At 41.9% G+C, this 12256-nt stretch overlaps 2 non-coding genes and 1 pseudogene across 2 annotated transcripts; all 3 read right to left on the reverse strand.

Moving 5' to 3' along the window:
- Positions 1 to 335: 335 nt before the first annotated feature.
- Positions 336 to 7802, reverse strand: LOC129819514 (heat shock cognate 70 kDa protein-like; annotated as a pseudogene).
- On the reverse strand, positions 2142 to 2235 carry LOC129834058 (small nucleolar RNA SNORD14). Its single transcript, XR_008756190.1, has one exon. It is a non-coding gene; the product is annotated as a small nucleolar RNA SNORD14 (small nucleolar RNA).
- On the reverse strand, positions 3630 to 3723 carry LOC129834047 (small nucleolar RNA SNORD14). The gene has a single exon (XR_008756180.1). It is a non-coding gene; the product is annotated as a small nucleolar RNA SNORD14 (small nucleolar RNA).
- Positions 7803 to 12256: the final 4454 nt, after the last annotated feature.

Below are 12256 nucleotides of genomic sequence, written 5' to 3' on the forward strand. Positions count from 1 at the left end.
TCAGTCCTTGTATTCATCTTCCCAATTTTGTAATTCCGTAGGCCAGATCACAACAGATGGGCTTTGGTTAGGCACACATGGATAATTTACCAAAATCACATTTTAGCCATTGATTATTCTGGACAAAGACAGTCATGTGGTGGTAGTAGCAGGCTTTCTAAATGATAAATTGTTTTCAGGTATGAATGGGGGTAGGATTTTAAGACTACCCTACACTGGTCTAGCAGCTGGAAGCTAGAAGTGAGGTTGAACTTTATCATGCCATTATTCAACCAAAATATGGTCCTTCCTAACATCTTCCCTTATCCAAAATAAATGTAAAGGACTCAAAACAGTTAAGTAAAGGTGGAAGGTCACCGTATATTTTATTTTGTCCTAAAGGCATTGTGACAAAGGCAGATGACAACTGAGAAAATATACATGTGAAATTTGACAGCTTAGTTGTGCAAACAGAAAATTACTGTCCCCTGTTGTGTAGCAAAAAAGTTGCAAAATATGTGAACCCTCAACCTTTATTCAAATTTAAATTTCACTCCTTGACAAGAGTCACTAGCGACTCTAAGCCACAAGAGGGTAGAAACCATTTCAAACATTGCTCTTTAGGGGGAGGTAGTTACAGAAACAATGGAATGTTTAGTCGACTTCCTCAATGGTTGGTCCAGATGATCCACCACCTCCAGGAGCAGCACCACCAGCTCCAGGGAATCCACCAGCCATGCCCTCAGGCATACCGCCAGGCATCCCACCAGCACCCTGGTATAGCTTGGTGATGATGGGATTGCACACCTTCTCCAGCTCTTTCTGGTGGTGCTCGTACTCTTCCTTCTCAGCAGTCTGAGAAAAGCAAACACATAACATTAGCAAAACATACATGACTTCAAGAGATCAATATATTTCACTTAAGTCGCTCAGACATCCAAGGAAGGTATTGGGCCATCTTTGGTCTTTTGACCTCTGGTGGAAACTACGAATGGCAGGAGTAAACTTCATCACAGCAAGTGGTCCAAGACAGTACAAGTCTACCCAAATAAATTGTTACCTGGTTCTTGTCCAGCCACCCGATGACCTCGTTGCACTTCTCCAGAATCTTGGTCTTGTCCTCGTCACTAATTTTCCCCTGCAGTTTCTCATCCTCCACAGTAGACTTCATGTTGAACGCGTAAGACTCTAGTGAATTCTTTGAAGAGACCTTGTCACGTTGCACATCATCCTCACACTTGTACTTCTCAGCCTCCTGGACCATGCGCTCAATGTCCTCCTTGCTCAGACGTCCTAATGGGAAATAATTTAATTAACCAATGTTTGACCAAAAATACAACCTACTGTACTACAATTGTCGCTCAGACATCCAAGGAAGGTAGTGGGCCATCTTTGGTCTTTCAACCTCTGGTGGAAACTACGAATGGCAGGAGTAAACTTCATCACAGCAAAACTATTTGGGTACGGATAGTAACCATAGCCCATATTCCAGTGTTAAAGTTTAATGCCATCAGAAACATTACCCTTGTCATTGGTGATGGTGATCTTGTTCTCCTTGCCAGTGCTCTTGTCAGCAGCAGACACATTCATGATGCCGTTTGCATCAATGTCGAATGTGACCTCAATCTGAGGAACACCGCGAGGTGCAGGGGGGATTCCAGTCAGCTCAAACTTGCCCAACAGGTTGTTGTCCTTAGTCATGGCCCTCTCACCCTCATACACCTGGAGGATATAGTCAATATTAGCAACAAGACATCCAAGGAAAGTATTGAGCCATCTTTTGTCTTTCAACCTCTGGTGGAAACTACGAATGGCAGGAGTAAACGTCACCGATAGTGGCCAAAGGAATGATGAAACATTGCCCTGAAATTGACATTTCATGCAAGCCCTCTCACCTGAATGAGCACACCAGGCTGGTTGTCTGAGTAGGTGGTGAAGGTCTGGGTCTGCTTGGTTGGGATGGTGGTGTTACGTTTGATCAGGACGGTCATGACACCTCCAGCGGTCTCAATACCCAGGGATAGGGGTGTGACGTCCAGCAAAAGCAGGTCCTGGACATTCTCAGACTTGTCACCTGAGAGTATGGCTGCCTGGACAGCTGAAAATGAGAACGGGAGGTTAGCCACATGTAAAAACATTACTGTAGACTCACCGTGCCATTGTCGCTCAGACATCCAAGGAAGGTATTGGGCCATCTTTGGTCTTTCAACCTCTGGTGGAAACTACGAATGGCAGGATCAAACTTCATCACAGCGAAACTATTGAGTTGAGGCTCATTATAGAAGCACATTGGCCAGAGCGAACACAAGATGATTAGTGACCCACCTGCGCCATAGGCCACAGCTTCGTCGGGGTTGATGCTCTTGTTGAGCTCTTTGCCGTTGAAGAAATCTTGGAGCAGTTTCTGGATCTTGGGGATACGAGTGGAGCCTCCGACCAGGACGATGTCGTGCACCTGGGCTTTGTCCATCTTAGCGTCGCGGAGGGATTTCTCCACTGGGTCAAGGGTGCCACGGAAAAGGTCTGCATTGAGCTCCTCAAAGCGAGCCCTGGTGATGGAGGTGTAGAAGTCGATTCCCTCGTACAAAGAGTCGATCTCGATGCTGGCCTGGGTGCTGGATGACAAGGTGCGCTTTGCCCTCTCACATGCGGTGCGGAGACGGCGAACAGCCCTCTTGTTGTCGCTGATGTCTTTCTTGTACTTGCGTTTGAACTCCGCAATGAAGTGGTTGACCATGCGGTTGTCAAAGTCTTCTCCACCCAGATGGGTGTCTCCAGCAGTGGACTTGACCTCAAAGATGCCATCCTCGATGGTCAGGATGGACACGTCAAAGGTGCCGCCGCCCAGATCAAAGATAAGGACATTCCTTTCAGCACCGACCTGAAACAGAAGAGAACATTCAGTATTTGCAATGAGGGAATAGATGTGAGCCCTGATCTATGACATGGCTAAATATTCGCTCAGACATCCAAGGAAGGTATTGGCCATCTTCGGTCTTTCAACCTCTGGTGGAAACTACGAATGGCAGGAGTAAACTTCATCACAGCAAATAAGCACCACTTTAGTCCTTCTCAACATAAAATAAATGAAAAGGAGTCTACCTTCTTGTCCAAGCCGTAGGCAATGGCAGCAGCAGTTGGCTCATTGATGATACGCAGCACATTCAGCCCCGAGATGGTACCAGCATCTTTGGTTGCCTGGCGCTGGGAGTCGTTGAAGTAGGCAGGTACGGTAACAACAGCATTGTTGACAGTCTAGGGAGAGACGATGTCAATGATGCATTTGAATAATCCAATAGACCAGTCATGGTAAACTACACCTTCCGGTTAAAGAACAAAATAACCAAACCCAATTATAGTCTAATTCAAACACTTACTTTTCCAAGGTAGGCCTCAGCAATCTCCTTCATCTTGACAAGAACCATGGATGAAATTTCTTCTGGGTAGAAGGACTTAGTCTCTCCTTTGTATTCAACTTGAAGCTTAGGCCGAGTAGAATCATTGATAACTTCAAAGGGCCAATGCTTCATGTCCGATTGAACAACTCCATCATCAAACCTGCGGCCAATCAGTCTCTTAGCATCTGCAACAAGACAACCAGTTAGATTTGACATTTTCTACAGCGATACAGAGTTGAGTTAAATGGCTTGTCACTCAGACATCCAAGGAAGGTATTGGGCCATCTTTGGTCTTTCAACCTCTGGTGGAAACTACGAATGGCAGGAATAAACTTCATCACAGTGAACAAGCGTTGGCACAGAAAGCCAAAAATTAAATATCACCAATCATTTCAGGAGACATTACCAGAAAGTAAAAACGTACCGAATACTGTGTTGCAGGGGTTCATGGCAACCTGATTCTTGGCAGCATCACCGATGAGCCTCTCAGAGTCAGTGAAGGCAACGTAGCTTGGAGTGGTCCTGTTGCCCTGGTCGTTGGCAATGATTTCCACCTTGCCATGCTGGAACACACCGACGCAGGAGTAGGTGGTCCCAAGATCGATGCCGACTGCTGGTCCCTTAGACATGTTACCTAGACAATGAAGAGCTGGGTGGTCGGTAACAAATCAGACGCTTTGCGAGAATAAAACAAACGCAGCATTTTTTTTTTTTTTTTTTTTTTACATCTGTGTTCACTAGAAGCCAATGTGGTCATCAAAATACATCAGTCATTCGTTAACACTAAACGTCAGTTACCCCGCTAAGAAAAACCCAGACTGTACATCGTGATATTTACACAATGAGCCCCACGTACCATCCTAGGAATGATCAAATGTGGGATAGGTTTTTGAAAAGAGCTAAAATAGTGTTCATATTTGCGATGTATGTTCCCCAACCTATCAGAGTAAGATTGATTCAACGTTATTTTGTCAAGTAGTATGGTAGAGTCCCCGATTGTGTTTCATGGTCATTGGACATATTGACAGATAACGAAACATCCGTTTCTGCCATTGGCGAGACAAAACATAATTATTTTACAAAGTTGAGCCTTGTAGCTACATTGAGTGGGTTGTCAGGGATAGATCCAAATGTACTTATGCCACCTCAGGCACTCCCTAGCGCCATTTGCCTCTTCAGGAGCAGGCATAAAAGTAGACTACCTACTACCTACTACATGGCACAGTTCAGGCTGGATCTGATTTAACTTGAGAAAATGAGTGCACCGAGCTCAGGGGAAAAATTACCGGCACAAATAATTGAACCAAAGTCAGTCAATTAGTCGTTTAAACACTAACAATACGACCACCCCCCCATTTAAGATAATGGACAACACGTGTTAAATTTAAAGAGCCACTAAGCATAAACAGCAGCCATTTCCTGGTTGCTAAAACTCAAAGCTCCCCTAATTACAGTTTATGCAACAACTATGGTAGAGAATGATCTTACAATCGAAACATCTGAAATATTTTCCGAAGCCCAAAATACTGTGTAATCAGCTGGTGTACAAAACAGAAAGTAGAAGCAGAAAGGAAACTTCAGACCTGGAAGCATAGAAATTGCGCACCTAGATCAGATCAACCGCTTCTTAAGACTTCTAATGAGAGCTCTATAACTCGCATGTGAATTATGGTCAGGTCGCCCAAAAATTTCATTCGTGTGATTTGATACCATTGATTAGAGAAACAGCGAACTTCCTTAACCTGTCTAGGATCAGCGTGGCGCTAGCGGCACACCCCCCCCCCCCCCACTGAAAAACCAGTGCCGCGAAATTCAAAAAAAATATTTTTTTAAAATATTTAACTTTCACACATTAAAGTCCAATACAGCTAATGAAAGACACAGATCTTATGAATCCAGTCAACATTTCCGATTTTTAAAATGTTTTACAGGGAAGACACAATATGTAAAGATGTACATCTATTACCTAAAAACACATTAGCATATTCCACCATCTTTTATTTGTCCACCAACACCAGTAGCCATCACCAATTCGGCTAAACTAAGATATTTATAGCCCCTAACCAACAAAAAAACTCATTAGATGACAGTCTGATAACATATTTATGGTATGGGATAGGTTTTGTTAGAAAAAAGTGCATATTTCAGGTATATGGCATAGTTTACAATTGCACCCACCATCACAAATGGACTAGAATAATTACAATGAGCAACGTGTTTACCTAACTACTAATCATCAAACATTTCGTAAAAATACACAGCATACACGAATCGAAAGACACAGATCCTGTGAATACAGACAATATTTCAGATTTTCTAAGTGTCTTACAGCGAAAACACAATAAATCGTTATATTAGCTTAGCACATAGCAATTAGCAGCCCAGCATTGATTCTAGCCAAAGTGAGCGATAAAAGTCAACATCGCCAAAAGATATTAATTTTTTCACTAACCTTCTCAGAATTCTTCCGATGACACTCCTGTAACATCACATTACAACATGCATATACAGTTTGATCGAAAATGTTTATATTTAGCCACCAAAATCATGGTTAGACAATGTGAAATGTAACTCAGCTGGTCAGAATTTGTCCTTGCGCCACTTAGACAGTGATCTACTCTTATACATAAATACTCATAAACGTGACTAAAAAATATAGGGTGGACAGGGATTGATAGACAATTTAATTCTTAATACAATTGCGTTATTACATTTTTTAATTTATCCTTACTTTTCAATACAGTTTGCGCCAAGCGAAGCTACGTCAAAAAACATGGCGTCCTAAGCCACTAAAATGTTTCGACAGAAACACGATTTATCATAATAAAAATGTCCTACCTTGAGCTGTTCTTCCATCAGTATCTTGGGCAAAGGATCCTTTCTTGGGAGAAATCGTCTTTTGGTGGAAAGCTGTCCTCTTGCCATGTGGAAATGTCAACTACGTTCGGGATGAACTGAAAAGCGTTCCCAACTTTTCACATCGTTGCAAAAATAAATGTCCCAAAATCGCACTAAACGGATATAAATTGCTATAAAACGCTTTAAATTAACTACTTTGTGATGTTTGTAACTCCTATAACGAGTGAAAAGATGACCGGAGAAATATAACAGGCTAAACTAATGCTTGGAACAGGAGAGGGTCGGTGTCTTCCACGCGCGTTACGCAGCAAGAAAAGACTTGCTAGCTAAAGGTTTTTTTCATTTGTAGTGCCTGTGAACGAGCAATCGAGCCCGTTGGAATCGTCATCACGTAAAGGCATCCAGGGGAAGACGTAAGAAGTGTCCGTATAGTCATAGCAACGACAGTGCCCGTTTAAATGACTTCAGAAAAGTGGCCAACGTTTCTCAAATCTGACTCCATGTCAGGGAAATTGCTGTAGAATGGGCTCTGTTCCACTTAGAGACAAAATTTCAACTCCTATAGAAACTATAGACTGTTTTCTATCCAATAATAATAATAATATGCATATTGTACGATCAAGGATTTTGTGGGAAGCCGTTTAAAAAATTAGCCACATTAGCATAAATAGTCTAAACAGCGCCCCCATCCCCAACAGGTTAAGTCCTACGCTGAAAATAGTGATCGCTATAAAGAGATCATAAAGTATAACACAAGAACCAAAGTTAAATTTGTCAACCGAACAGACTACGAGAAGAGGTAACAAAAACTAAACGACTAACAAATAAACACTTTAATTCAAGATAATGTGCTCATGTCTACACCAAGGTAAGCAGCAGATACCGGCATATACCGGTATTACACTTCAGGAAGAACAATCGACGTCCATATGTGCGTCACATCACGCGGGGTGCTGAGTTTCTAGAACGTTCTAGAACTAGGCCGACCACGAGGGTGGTCGCGCGCCATTTCCTAGTATACCGCATACAAACGTTGAGCTATCTAGCGCAGTGACATGAACAATTTGAAACTGTCGATCGAATGTCAAGCAACTAATTATTAGCTGTTAAGCATTAACCACGACATTAAGGTCGACCGACTAGTTAGCAAGCAAAGGTCAGCTAAAAGCTAACCAGTTACACAACGTTAACAGCTAAATGATATCAAATCAGATAATGTAAATAAATTGCAGTAATTTGAGTTATAACTAGATAAGTTTGGTAGTTTTTACAAGGATTAATTTGTCGACTAGGTGATAATAGTTAAAGTTACAACGCCAACTAGTTAATGTACGTTAGCCAGCCTTGTCTTCCGGATATAAAATGTATCTGTTTGTGGCCAGCTAAATAAATTACTGCTGTGAACTAAAAAAACGTTATGATTATTACATAACACTAAATTAAACTATTTTTTACTTACCGAATTAATTATTTGACCGAAGGTGATGCTGATGTTGATCGGAGTTGAACAATGGCGAAGCCTCCCTTCCTTCGCCTTGTGTGTTGTAAGAGAAAGAAGGAAGGATAAGTCTACCATTACTATATAAACGGCAAGGCAACCAATCATAGCTCAGGATTCAACTTGACATTCCAAAATACCAATAAAAACACAGGCTGTTGCTCCCGCCCACTACCCATGAAGACATCGGGTTGCGTTCGCACCGGATACAATATTTATTTATTTTTCATTTAACCAGGTAGTTAGGCTAGTTGAGAACAAGTTCTCATTTGCAACTGCGACCTGGCCAAGATAAAGCATAGCAGTTCGACACATACAACAACACAGAGTTACACATGGAATAAACAAAACATAGTCAATAATACAGTAGAAAAAAGGAAAACAAAAAGTCTATATACAGTGAGTGCAAATGAGGTAAGATACGGGAGTTAAGGCAATAAATAGGCCACGGTGGCGAAGTAATTACAATATAGCAATTAAACACTGGAATGGTAGATGTGCAGAAGATGAATGTGCAAGTAGAGATACTGGGGTGCAAAGGAGCAAGATAAATACAGTATGGGGATGAGGTAGTGCATTCAGTCGATATACTCGACAACTATCATCAGAGGTAGTACATTCAGTCGATATACTCGACAACTATCATCAGAAATCATGCGATTTAAATCAGACAGTGGGGCCCACCTGATTCACAAGTGGGTCAGAGGGTTTAAATCAACGTTTCATATCGTGGTTTAGATGTACTGTATTGACAATGACACAATAACGCGAGATCACATTTTCAGCATGGCCGACAACCAGACCCCCCTTGCCCGCCATAGGAATCAAAATTGTAATTATTAAATTATAAGTGAGCATTGCATTTGCAGTTCCTAGATTATTTAAAACATAGTTTTAAACTCTGAAAGAGCTTCGGCAACTCGTGGCCCAGCTGACTAGCTTTACTGACATTGCTAGCCCTTGGTCGCGTTGCTAGCCCCCGGGCGCGTTCCAGGTTGCAGGTCGACAAGGGTGAGTTCATTGCTAAGCTGCGGTTGCGTTGCTAGCCCGCAGCCGCGTCGCAGGTCTACATGGGTGCGTTCCAGGTGGTCTTCATTGCTTCCGAATTTCTGGGTGTATTATAACCGATATTTGACATAACAGATTAGCATAATTGGTTCAGATTATTTGATGATTTATTGGCCTCTACTTTTTTTTTTAATATATATTTTTTTAATACAAATCCCAAATCACTATTGCAGGGCTGACCAACTCTGTTCTTGTTCCTGGAGAGCGACCATCCTGTAGGTTTTCGCTCCAAACCCAACAGTAACTAACGTGATTCAATTTATCAACCAGTTAGTTAGGTGCGCTAGATAAGGGTTTGAACAAAAACCTACACTCCTATTCAAACCCAGAATTCTTTACTGGATTTCTATAGACTTCCAAGACAAGATTTGGAAGGATGGCCACACAAGGCTAGTGTTGAACATATCACCTAACCACATACTGGTGGTGTTCCTGCCTGATTATGTTGAAGACGTTGCTTTGCATAAACCAATGGTTGTGCGCCACGTCGTCAAGTGTTGTGAATTACATTCCTATATCATATGATGTTAGTTAGCTGATATGTTAAACACGTATCCAAGCTTTGCGAGATCTGGCAGGCGTCTGCAATGTAGTCAGGTAGGAATGCCACCCATATGATATAGCGGAGCGTATAGCAATCTAACGCTTCGAACACACCGGCTGCGTCATTGCATCACTGCTGCATAACATTTTGCGCAACTAGGCAACTATACTGATGCAGGTACCTTTTGCAAATGGTCGCATGCGGTTGGACACATGGAGGAGAGAATCATTTTCGCAGTATCCTCAAAACCGTGTCTTTTTGACACAACTGCTGACAGCTACAGGGACATAAACACAGAAAATGCTGCTTGGAGACAAGTGTCCACGATAGTAGGATTGCCAGGTCAGTTTAGTAGTGAGCTTGTGCTAGATGTGGCTAGTTAGCGTTAGCTAGCTAGCTAACCTAGCCAATGAGGTGTGTGTGAAAGAAATAGTCAAATAAATTATGTTAGTTACTACCCCTAATAACTTTACCAAATGTTCATGTTTGAAAGAGTGTGAATGCTAGATAAATAGTAATGGAAATGGTAGATACTACTGTACCCCTGATAATTTGGTCAAATTACCGTGTGTCGAATAAATAATATACTTGGCAAATAAATAAATAAAAAATGTAAAGAAATTATGCAATCAAACTGTTTTTATGTAATCCCAATTTTTTACTGAATGTGTGCAACAAAAAAATCTACATTCATATTTTGCTACTCTCTGTCAAGTCCACTCATACAATTTGATGCATACGTTCGATTTATCGAACGTATGCACCACACAGAACGCACTGCAACTGCCTCTGCAACGCAATGCTGCAAGGCAAATGCAGCGTTCCATTGGAAATGAATGTACTTCTGGTGTATCGAAACGCAATGACGCAGTCGGTGTGTTCGAAGCGTAATGCCCGACTGCGCAGTCGATGACGTGACATGCAAATGACGTGCTATTAAACTATTGGTTGATGCAATGCATTATCTGCAATTTGGTCAGGGCCTGGAACATGACCCTCAATTAGCTGAATCAGGTATGTTAGGTTAGGGTTGGACTGAATACCCACAGGATGGTAGATCTCCAAGAAGAGAGTTAGGTAGATCTGTTGTAACCTATGTAAGTACTAGGTCATATTTATTGGTGCGGACCGTAGCAGAATTCCCTTTTTCAATGGGAAACAAAAAAGTGTTTCTTATAGGACAAATTCAGGTAGGCAGGTTCATTTTCATTCTGTTTGGTGCCTATTGAATACGACCCTGCACTGCCGCATCCAATCAAGTCCCAGGCTTTTATGGGCACACCGCCCCACGACGGCTCATTTGCTTTTCTATAGGTTTGTGTAGAGAGGAGTCTCACGCATTGGTTGTTGACCGATGGCCGACACAGATTCTACTTTATGAATTCAGAAAGACTTCTCATGGGAAAGATAAAAAGGAATGATGTGACGGACTGGTCATGATCTCACATTTAATCTGTGTGTAGTGACATTAGATTGGTCTGTTACACTGGTCGCAGCAAAACTCTTCATTGCCACACAATCAGAGTTGGTGTTAATTGCTTTTGGTACAGCATGATAGGCAAACATTCTCACAAGGTTTTAGTTTGAATGTATTAGTCAACAAGTAGAACATTTTAAGGCACAGTGTGAATTGCATTGACTCTTAAATGGCAAGAGACAAAATAATATAGAACAGCAAAAAATACATGAAAAAACCCAGACATTATACAGCTGTGCCGGGAAAATAACCTCTCCCTCAACGTCAACAAAACAAAAGAGCTGATAGTGGACTTCAGGAGACAGCAGAGGGAACACGCTCCCATCCACATCAACGTGAGCGCAGTGGAGAAGGTGAAAAGCTTCAAGTTCCTCGCCATACACATCACTGACAATCTGATGGTTCACCCTCATAGACAGTGTGGTGAGGCGCAACAGCTCCTCTTCAACCTCAGGAGACTGAAGAAATTTGTCTTGGCCCTTAAGACCCTCACAAACTTTTACAGATGCACCTCTGAGAGTATCCTTTCGGGCTGTATCACCGCCTGGTACGGCAACCGCAGGGCTCTCCATGGCTAATTTAGAAAAATGGGATTGTCTATTTCTTCCCCTTTTAACAATACAAGTAACAAGGGAAATTGACAACTCTGACTTCGTTCATATGTTTCTTTCTTGTAAGCATTTTCCCACCCTGGAGTCTGAGACCTTGTCGGAATCTGTGTTAGCTAGGCCTAGCTAGCTACCTAGCTAGTTCTTGTGTTATCCAGCTAGCATTAATAGTTTAGCTACATTGAAAAGGAACTAGGTTTTTCAGTGTGTTGACACAAGTAGCTAGCTAGCTCACTTTAACATGCTGTGTGCGTCTTACGTAATACCCTTGGGTAACAGATACACCGAGGACAAGGTTCAGGGAAGATAAGACCATCGAGCCCAGCTAACGTTAGCTAGCTAGCGAGCTAGCATATTTGCCACCATTAGCTAGTCAAGGTTAAAAAAACTTGCTAGCTAATCTCCCCCAAAAAACAGATTGCATGGAAAGTATAAGTACTGTAGACAGTAACTAGCTAGCCTAGATGGTAGGCCCAACAATAATGCTAGCTAGCCAGCGCTACAGTTAGCTGTCTAGCCAACACTAGGCGAGAAAGTAAGATTTAGTCCAATATTGGGCTTTCTCGCCTTTGCGGATGTTTTTGACCTACAATACTTTTTTTCTTTCTTGGCAATCATTTGTGGTAGACAAATTATGACAATCTTATTAATTGTTTAGCCCTGGCTATATGATTGTGTCTATCGGTTGCTATAATATAATACATATTTGCTATATGACATGTTTTATAAATAATTGTATAATTACTGAAACTAATGACCCCTTAAAATGAAGTGTTACTAAACTTTCCATAGCAAAATATAGCTAGCTTCCTTTGCTTGTAGCTT

This window comes from Salvelinus fontinalis, chromosome 2 (assembly GCF_029448725.1).
Source record: "Salvelinus fontinalis isolate EN_2023a chromosome 2, ASM2944872v1, whole genome shotgun sequence".
Taxonomy (NCBI): Eukaryota; Metazoa; Chordata; class Actinopteri; order Salmoniformes; family Salmonidae; genus Salvelinus; species Salvelinus fontinalis.